The 10,056-nt window shown below is 30.0% G+C and overlaps 1 long non-coding RNA gene across 1 annotated transcript; it reads left to right on the top strand.

The window, feature by feature from the left end:
- Nucleotides 1-2,098: 2,098 nt before the first annotated feature.
- Nucleotides 2,099-3,592, top strand: LOC132745994 (uncharacterized). The gene is made up of 2 exons (XR_009627930.1): nucleotides 2,099-2,173; nucleotides 2,961-3,592. It is a non-coding gene; the product is annotated as an uncharacterized LOC132745994 (long non-coding RNA).
- The last annotated feature ends 6,464 nt before the right edge of the window (nucleotides 3,593-10,056 follow it).

The following is a 10,056-nucleotide window of genomic DNA, read 5'->3' on the forward strand; positions in this document are numbered from 1 at the left end:
AATTTGTTGTTTTTGAGAAAAAAAGCATGTAAAGATTTTGTATTGCATAACTTTTTTATTTATTGTCGGATTTTGAAAATTTAAAAACTATTAAACGTGATGTCGAGAGAACATCTCAACACCGTTAAAGATATGTGGATTTTAATATTTCCTAACTTAAAAACCTTAAAAAACATTTGGAGATAGAACAGTCCTTGTAACTTTTTTTTCAAAAATTGTTAAAATTAGAGTGTTCAATGTGACATAGAACATTATGTCTTTAAAGTTGAATTGATTTATATCATATAAAACAGTATCTTTTATCTTTAAAAGGCTGCCAAAAATGCTCTCGGCTAATTATACCTTGATTAGTTGACTTTGACACTACACTATTTCTTAGACCATATGTATCTAACTTCATGAACTATGACATTCGAAATCTTATTAAAATCCTTAAATCCATTACATTATTAAATGACATTCAAACAAATAATTTAAATAGATAAAGATAGAATACCCACATAAATTGTGTAGACATTTTATCTATTTTTATAACTTTGGCCATATTCAAAGTGATTCAATGTCTGGAAAAAGCAAGTTATAGCCGCAAACGGGAATAGAAAACTTTTAAATCTTCTAGAATGCTGGAAAAATCTTTCAAGATTTTTTAATGAAATTTCAAAAGATGGTCAAATTCAAATTCCTTCCAAAAGTATGAAATAGTAATAATTATTTTGTTATGCACGTTCTGTTTGTGTTGGTAAGAAGTTCTTCTAATTGAAGGTATGTAAAATTGTTTCTATAACTTAAATAGGCAATGAAGAAAAGACCTTAAAGGTGGAGCAGGCATGACTTATATTTGAAAAATGTCATATTTAAAGATTGTTCTCGTGTACAAAAACATTACAAACATAATGTTATATAAATATTCATTTAGAAATTCAAAGTCAAATTACAAGACAAACAAAATATACGTATAAGCATATTTTTCTTCCTTCTGTCTTTGGTATAAAATGTGTTTACTTTAAAGCAAATTATTAGATATACAACATTAACGCATTCGAAAACATATATTATATGTAAATATATATTATATGTAAACGTATAAATTTTCTAAAAGGCCTTTTTTTGCCCCAGAAATGCTTTTATCTTAATCTCTCAAAAGCCTGAGTTCTATAATAGTGTCCAAGATATTCGTCATTGGTCAGTAACCTAAATCATCTTATGCTTTTGTTTCATATTGGCAATGAGTACAGTCAATTTTTTAAACTCATATGTGGCTGTTATAAAGATAAATTATTTGTTTCTGAGACAGAATACGCCTTTAGTTAAAGAAACTTTTAGAACATATAACACATTTTCTTGTTTACGAATTTGTTTGATGAAATTGTATGATCACAGTTGTTTCTATCCGAAAATACACATCCGAAATTACTTTCAAATCATGATCAGTTTTGCTTGTTGTTTAATCACATGCAGTAAATTTACATGACTGAATACTAAAATGTCAATGATTGAAGGGAATAAATGAATACACAATATCATTCAATACTTATATTTAGTATAAATATATGAAATAAACAAAAAACCCTCTAACTCAAAATGTTTCGTACAACATGGCGGGTGTCCTGCTATCACGTGATTTTATGCTATGTTTTGATACGATAATTTTGGATTTAGAACAGTATGTTGCATATATCCCATAGGTCACGTGACATTTATCGATGATTTGATTAGTCCAGTAAGTTAGAACAGTCTATTTATCAAGACATACTAAATTTGTGGAGATAGAACAGGGTGGTTTCGTTGTAATTTATTTATAAAGCTCTGAAGCACTTATATAACATGCCAAGGAGATAGAACAGTCCATTACGGACAAAATTGTGTATTGAACTTGTTTTTGGAAAAATTGGAGATAGAACATTACAGTTTTCAAGCGACGATATCCTGACTGCTGCTAAATGCTTTATTGTAAATATGAAGAATTGCTTTATTGTGATTCTTTTCTATTTTGGTTCAGTCCATTGATTGTGAAATTTGTAAATAAGTATGAGTTTCAGAATGATATGTATCTATCAAGTCACCTTTCATCTTTTATTCACTATTAATATTAAACTTGCAGTTAACAGTCACTGGTGTGATAGAGAGAAAGTATCAGTTTTAAGATTGATGTACTACACTCATCCCTCAGAAGGTAAGTTACATGTGATGCATTGTGTATGAAAAATTTACCAGTTGAAGAAGTTTATCAAATAGATGGAGGTCCATAAGTGATGAATATATAGAAAGAATTATTAGGTATTGACGCCAGGCTTTATCTTTAACTTGGTTTTTCTAGTTGTTGAGGCTAGGAATTTTTATATGTATTCATTTAAACTAGGTTGTCAGTTAAAAGTTCATCATAAAGATCTTCAGGACTTTAAATAAATTAATATTTGTGGTTTCATGGGAAATTAAAATGCTATATATGCCAAAATCAAAGCCATGATGCTTGAAAACTTTTCAACACCAATCTAAATATTTATTTGAAAATAAATCAAATGTACTTGTAGGTGATGAGTCATATTTCACTTTAATTCCATAGACAATGTAAATATCTAAAAAGAAAATAGTTGAGTACAAATCCTGAGTACAAGGATTCATCAGTCAGAGAGATTATGCTTGCCTGTGGCTAAATGATTTAAAATTTAAATATAAACTGAACCATGCATGGGATTTCAAATCAGAAAGATGAATGAATAAATTTATTTATATATATTTATTTTTTTTAATAAAATCTGATTTTTGTTAGTTAAATATATTTCATTTGTAACAGTCACAACTTCCTGGTAAAAATATTTCGGTATATGATAATAGAGTAAAACACAATTTTTGCACCTATGTCATTATTTTATGAGAATAGATAAAGATAAAGTGTAATATTGAAATAGCATGAACTGGAACTTTGATATACAGTAGTTGCCTTGTTTGCCTATTTTCAGCGGCAACCCTGGTCCTAGCAGTCGTGAATATATGGGACTTTGGTCTAATCTGTAAAAAGATTGTTGACAAATTTTATCATGGTGAAGACGGGATCTTAGTATCGCATAATCCTTGGATCGCAAGATCAAGATGTTACAACACAACGGCAAATCACCTCCCTAAGATTTCCATTTACTTAATTTACATTCATTCATTGATAACTTTTCTTAAAGGTTTCAAATACATAGTATTTGTATTTAATTGGTATGATCATGTCATGGTTCATAACTGTTCACTGTTTAGGGGAGACACTGTATAAGTGGCCGGATAGCTCAAACGGGTTAGCCACTGTATGGTACTTTGAGGGTCCCGGGTTCAAATCCCGGATAGGCTGCACATTTTTCTCACCGTGTTACAAAATTACCAACTGGTAGAACATAAGAGTTTTGTGATAATTCTCAATATAATATATTTAATCATACTTAACTTTTTATATGCATTAAACATTTTAATCTTGTTGCATATAATTATACAAACTGATAGACTTGTATAAGAGATATTGGTGGAGTTGCAATAAAAACACCATATATTCCTGTATATAGATAGGAAACAACTATTGAATTATAGAAATTAAATGTTTACAAAATTTGAATGTGAATCCAGGATTTTACACCATAAGAGTTTGTAAAATTTCAACAAGGGGTATAAGACATATTTCAGTGTGTACATGTATTTGGTACCGTATGCCTAGTGGTTAAAGCGTCTGCCTTCGGATAGTTAGGTTGAAGGTTCGAGCCCACGGGAAGCGTTAATTGAAGTATGAATGTCTCTCGTGGGACTCGTTCCGAAATGGCCGCTCGTGAGCCTCGATGTAGTTTAAATGAATGGTTACCGATTTCTATACGCCTAGCGCCTGGCAAAGTGGTAGGAGTTGGGAGGTACATGGTAGGCACGCAAAAGGTGTATCATAAGTCAGAAATGGCTTGGCCTTTTAGTAGGGATGACACTGTAATAAACAAGACCTTTCCCTTTTACCTAATATTTGGTATTTAACTTGTTTTCAAAAAAAACAAGTCCTTGATTTAATATTATATTAATGTTTCACGGTTCAGGGGAAAAGATGTGTAAGCCCCTGGATAGCTCAGCTGGTTAGAGCTGTGGTACGGTATTCCGAGGGTCCTATGTTCGAGTCCCGGTCAGGCTGCACATTCTTCTCACCCTGTGACATTTGGCGCCCAACTTGGGGCTGTGACTGAAAATAGCTCAGAGTTAAATTTACATTGCTTTGTAACCTGATAAATTTGAGGATGAATTTCAATATAGCACTGTAAATATCTCACGCTTAAGAACTTTACTTTTTCAATGTATAAGAGGCCGGATAGCTCTGTCGGTAGAGCCAAGGTAGGGTATTCCGAGGGTCCTAGGTTAGAGTCTCAATCAGATTGCACAATATTTTTTTGTTTTGTTTTGTTGCTTTCTTTACTTTAATTTCATTTTTTGCCGTTATATCATGTACACCCACCCCCATGACTGCGACAAAACAAAATAATGAAAGAAATAGAGGGTGGCGTCGGTGTGACACATCGGTGACAGTATGATTAAATGCCAAATTTAAGGCGATTGTACGCTAAATATAGGGCAACAAAATGATTTTTTATTGTCGCATGGAAAAGATTGTCTCCCTTCCATTCACAAAATACTGACAAAAGGTAAATAAAGTGTGTGACAAAATGAAAAATATTTGTTTCTCATTCTGTCACTCTTTCATGTTTTTGCTACTTGTAACAATCACAACCAAACAAAATAACGAAATGGCACAAATCAGACACCATAGTTTTGTTATCATCAATTGGCAAAATAGCAGCTTGACTTTTCTTCACTTAAATGCAGTAAAGCTGTTGAGTTCTATTGTTAATTTGAATTGTCTAAATGATTTGGTGAGTGGAAAAAAACGTTTTGTAACATTTTGATTCCCTAGTTAATGTAATCTAATGACGCAAACGTACTTAACCAGTTAAAAGAAAGTACATAATCACATTTTAACAGGATTATAAACGGCCGAAGGATACCAGCCGCTTTAAATCGTGTTATTTATATTATGGCGAATGTTGATTACAATCAATCATTGAATTGTGAATAATAGAACATGGGACAAGTAATTAAACCTTTATTCTTAATGCATATGGTTATGAATGACAAGTTTACAGTTGTAGTACCCTTTCGGGCAAAATTTTCCGATAATTTGACCTAGTATTCAGAGAAATTGGCCATTTTCAACTAAAGTTTAAGATTAATTCTAGCCCTCTTTGAAATAAAACAATCGACAAGAAACAACGTTTAACAAGTTTAACAAGTGACAAGTTTGAAAAGCATTTATTTTTATGAATGTAATACTTTTAGAACCTTGCATGTTTTTAGTCAATTTTACGCATATATTCTGAAGAAAATATATACTGTCAGATTTAACATTTATAATACATGCACCCGACATAATTGTTATAATGCTGAAGATTTATACCAATTTTCAAAGGCATTTTTGTTTGGTAAAAAAAATTTGGCAGGCAAGTTTTTAAAAAACTTGTAAATAAATAGTGGTAAATATTACGCCCTTGTGATTATTACACGACACCGGTCATAATTTAGCATTATTCGTTTCGTGTGCATTGATCTAATTTTTGTTAGAGTGTCTTAAACACATGCCTAATAATTTTAAACATCAAAAGCGCATTTGTTAGTGCAAGCAATTGAAAAAATGTTGTATTTAACAAAGATTGCTTTTACACTCGTTAAATCTATTTAAAACGCTTACAAAACAAACTGTAGAATTTCATTTAACATCATTTTTATCTGTAGCGATTATCACACTTGATAACATAGGGTTGAAAATGCACACCATTCTAGATACTATTATATGTTTTTTATTTGTAAAGAGCATACAGTTAAATTTACAATACTTGTTCTATCTTTAAATCAGGAAGAAGAAACAGTATCATCAATCATTTTGAATCCGCCCATGTAAATACCAGTTCGTACCGCATCCCTTCTTTTGTCATAGTAAACATTCAAGTCAGTTTGGAAACCCTATTGAAATGCCTTATTTAAGCAACGATACAACCATTTTTCTTTTTGTTTTAGTATTTTTTTTTTTTGTTTTGTTCACTCCTGTCTTAAGCAAGCGTTTGTACAATGAATAACTTTGCTGTCATTAGCAAGCATTTAAAGTGCACAATCTAACATTCTTGTTAACAGTAGTTTTCACAGGACTTTTCAGTTTTGGTGATCGCTTAATATAACATAACATAACATAACATAATATTTATTCAGCATTAAATGTTACAACATTTATAGCCATTTCAATATATAATACAAACATATAAAGGCAAGTACATGGTTAACAGAGAATTATATACAAATGATTTAATACCAAATTAATCTTAAATTATTATTTTTTAACAGAGTGAACATAATTAATTGTAAAGTATTTCCTTAACAATAATTTTTCATCATATTATTACCATTTTATCTGTTTGTGTTATTTCTATAGATAAAACATATTTAAAAAGAATATATTTTCTTGTTACGATCAACATTATGTTGTATTGAATACATTTTTGTAAAACAATTCAATATTATGGAGATCCATTTCATTGTGTTTACATTAAAACTTAAAATACTTACAAAAAGATAAAAAGAAAAACAAAGACAGTGAAACATCAAGGTTATGATAATATGAAATTCGTTTTGGAATAAAGTAGAATTATTGAATATGGGAAGAAGCTTTGTATATAAATTTGCTGACATTCCAAAAAAAATACTTTTTAACGAGTCTAAATTCATAAAGTAAGATAAAATTTTTGCTTAGTAAGGCCAATGGCAAAAATACAGGATTGAAGTAGGTTTTTTCTTAAGTAGTAATTTTTTTGGGCTACTAGAAGAAAGTGGTACTCGTTTTTTCTAATTGGGCAATTCATATTACAATTTGAACATATTTCTTCAATTCTGGAATATTTTAAATGTCCTACCTTTTTTTCAATCATTAAATCATGAGGATTGAAGTCGGAATCTTGTTCAGTGCTAATTTTAAATTTTACTATTAGGTATTACATCTAAATACGTTTCTACTTTTAATTTTTCTTATACAAGCTATATGAACTGTAAATCGATTTGAAGGATCTTAATTTCGCATCCCATGATTGTTTTTATTTATCAAGTAATTCTTTGTTTTATAAGTTTGTAAAGATACGAAATGTCAAACATTTTGGGGATAGCCAAATGTTTGACATACCTATTTTATCGAAAATTTGTTGAACATGTCCGACCCAATTAAGATTCATTATATTATGACCATCATTAAAATCATCTTTAAGCATATTGTATGTCATTTTAAGTAATTTATTATCAATCTGATTTTACTATTCGTATCCAAAATCTAAATTAAATTTATTTTACGCTGTATCATCATAGGATACCTCCTAGTTCACCATATAATGCAACAAGATTTGTACTTTTACGAACGTGTAATATTTTTCGCATGAATTTATTATGAATCACTTCTATATCATTTGCACTATGGTATCCAAATATTTCTGAGCCATAATTCAAAATTGATCCTACAAGACTAATCGAATAAGTTACATTTTTTCTTTTGTTTTGAGATTTAATTGGTTATAAATAATAAAATAAATTATGAAGTGCATATAGAGAGTGTTTTGCTATGTGCTTTTTTGTGTTCTATTCCAGTTGCCGTTTTTAAATAGGGTTATTCCTAAGTATTTGAACGAATCCACGATTTCTAACACTACGTTATTAAAAATGAAAGAATGCGTTGTTTTTCGTCCTTTTTCGAAAATACTACTTTTTGTTTTAGATGTATTTACTCTTAAATCCCACAGACCGCAGTATAATTGTAAGTCATTAAGTATTGACTGTAATGCATGTGGTGTTTCTGCAAAAAAATGACAGCATCATCGGCAAAAAGCAATAAATATAATTTGACGTCATCTATAGAACAGATCCCGTCTATGTTACTATTTATATTCAAAAGAATGTCATTAACGAAAAATAAGAACATCAGACTGGAACTGGGATCTCCTTGTTTAACTCCAATGTTTGACGTGAAAAAGTTGAGTTTTCTGATTTATATCTTACGCATGCTTTCACTGTATTATACATAGCTCTTTATAGAAATTAACAAATCTGAGCTTACATTTTCTGTTATTAGTTTATGAAATAAATGAGATCTCGTAATTTTATCGAAGCATTTTTCGAAATCTATAAAACAACAATATAATTTTTTCTTTAACGATAAAGTTTAGCTATAATTGAATGTAAAATATAGACGCAATCAATTGTTGATTTACCTGCCTGAAAGCCAAATTGATTTTCAATGATTGTTTCGCTTTGTTTGGGGTCCCAGTTCGTCCAGCGGTTTAACAGAATTTGAGAGTAGATCTTTGATAATAATATTAATTAGAGTTATTCCTCTATAATTTTGTGGGTTTTCTATGTCCCCTCCTTTGTATATAGGTATTATTATTCCTTCGCCAAACGATTCAGGATATTGTCCGGTAGTAAATATATGGTTGAATAGATGGAGCATAAAAGGTGCAATTTGAGTAAAACGTATGTTTAAAAATCTCCGCTGCGCAGAGTATCAAAGCCGCTGCTTTTATTATTTTTTGTGAGAAAACAGCATTTTTAAGTTCCATATAAGAAATCATTTGGTCTAGATATTCATCATTTACAGATTCATTTAAATTTTCGTTTTCATTTATATTTTCGGTACTGTATAATGATTTAAAATGTTCGTTGTATGTCCTGAATATCAAGATTTTCGGCAGTTCCTTTATTTTTTGTATATTGATTTTTTTATTTTTCTCCAGAATTCTTTTGGGTTAGCTTTACTTAGTTTTTGCCAGCCTTTGTTTTTTCATCGTTATTATATTTCATTTTATTGAAACGCTTGGCTTTATTATATGCTTGTTTTGGCCTGAATATATTCTTGCCGTGAATTAGCACAGTGTTTGTTACGTAAGAATATATTTCTTTTTCTTTGAACATAGATCTTGCATCATAACACTCCGAATTAAACCAAGGTTGTTTGTTACTTTTAAAATGTTTGGTCGGCTTTTTTTATTGAACATTTTAGCATACAAGATGCCGACTCTTTTAGAATGTTTATGAAGCGTTCTGTTATATCATTTATATTATTTGTTGTGTTAATCATATCTGTCAGATTTTGTATTTCATTACTCTTTAATGATAAAATTATAATTAAAGTTCATCAATCTTTGAGTTATCCCAAGCAATACGAATATTCTGTTGTTTGTCGTTATTATTATTTAATGTAGTTTGTAACGTTTTTTATTGAAACTTATAGATATTCCCGAGTGATCAGAAAATTCGTTAGGGCTTAGTATTTCAAAGTGTTTTACATGACAAATATCGTTTGGTTTTTAATAAAAAATAATCTACTACACTAGACCCATTTAGAGAATGAAATGTAAACTCTCCTATGCCTTGATCTTTACCTAGACGGCCATTGCCTATTATATACGAATGTTAGACTGACATAATTCTATGAGCCGTTTACCGAAAGTATCGAGGACGTGATCTTTTGATACACGTGGCGGAATGAAAACAGATGACAACTGGTCATCATTATCAATATATCTGTCGAAATCGAGATAATCAACTTCGTTTGAAATTTTACTGTTTAAGTCCCCTAATAAGAAACATTTCCCCATTGATGAGTATTTTTCAAACCCTGTCTCTATTTCTTCCAAAAAAATCAAAATTATCTGTATTATAACAAGCTTTGAGGTAATTGGTGGTATATAAGCAAGACAAATGTATACATCTTCCTTAAAATCAAATAAACATTTAGATAGTTTAAGCCATAACATTCCATTTTGTATTCTTTCATTAATTTCTATATGTTTACTAAGATTTTGTCGATAGTATATTGATAGACCACCGCTATATCGACCTTTCTTCGTGTTAATAGTCTTATTGCCATATAGGTGTTCAATACAAAATCCACTAAAATCTAAGTTTAAATATGTTTGCTTAGAAACCCATGTTTCGGACAAAAGAACTATATCATATTGGTGAATA

Source organism: Ruditapes philippinarum, unplaced genomic scaffold (genome assembly GCF_026571515.1).
Source record: "Ruditapes philippinarum isolate M1 unplaced genomic scaffold, ASM2657151v2 ctg8051_1_1_1_1, whole genome shotgun sequence".
NCBI lineage: Eukaryota > Metazoa > Mollusca > Bivalvia > Venerida > Veneridae > Ruditapes > Ruditapes philippinarum.